Source organism: Mustela erminea, chromosome 15, assembly GCF_009829155.1.
Source record: "Mustela erminea isolate mMusErm1 chromosome 15, mMusErm1.Pri, whole genome shotgun sequence".
NCBI lineage: Eukaryota > Metazoa > Chordata > Mammalia > Carnivora > Mustelidae > Mustela > Mustela erminea.
In genome coordinates this window covers 22,381,474-22,382,107 of record NC_045628.1, presented here as the reverse complement: position 1 = coordinate 22,382,107, position 634 = coordinate 22,381,474, and positions in this window count along the sequence as shown.

Sequence of the window (634 nt, the reverse complement as noted above, 5' to 3'; positions counted from 1 at the left end):
GGTATTGAATTAAAAAATATGTCAAGAGTTCAAAATCCATTTTATGTTTCCTTTTCCTTTTTTTTTTTTTTCTTTTTTTGGCCTGGAATATGATAGATCCTATGAATCTACATTAATCGTTTTTTTTTCTTTTTTTCAAACCAGAAAATAATTATTTTCATTAGAGCAATAGTATAAATACTTAAATGTATAATAATAAAATACAACCAGAAAGATTTATAATGAAAAATAGCAGGCATTCCTTGTGCTTTTCAATTTTTGCTCTGCAGGTGAAGCAGTGTGTGGTTCTTTTTATATTCCATGTGACTTTCGTTTCTTCTATATTTTCAATATCATGTTTAGATGGCTATTCCTTGTATTTTGAATTCTCAACCATACTGACTTTTTTTTTTTAAAGATTTTATTTATTTTTTTTGGCAGAGAGAGAGATCACAAGTAGATAGAGAGTCAGGCAGAGGCAGAGGGGGAAGCAGGCTCCCTGCTGAGCAGAGAGCCTGATGAGGGGCTCGATCCTAGGGCCCTGAGATCATGACCTGAGCCAAAGGCAGAAACTTCAATCCACTGAGCCATCCAGGCACCCCTCAACCATATTGACTTAAAACAATGAATGATAAGTAGTATCCCTCATAAACCA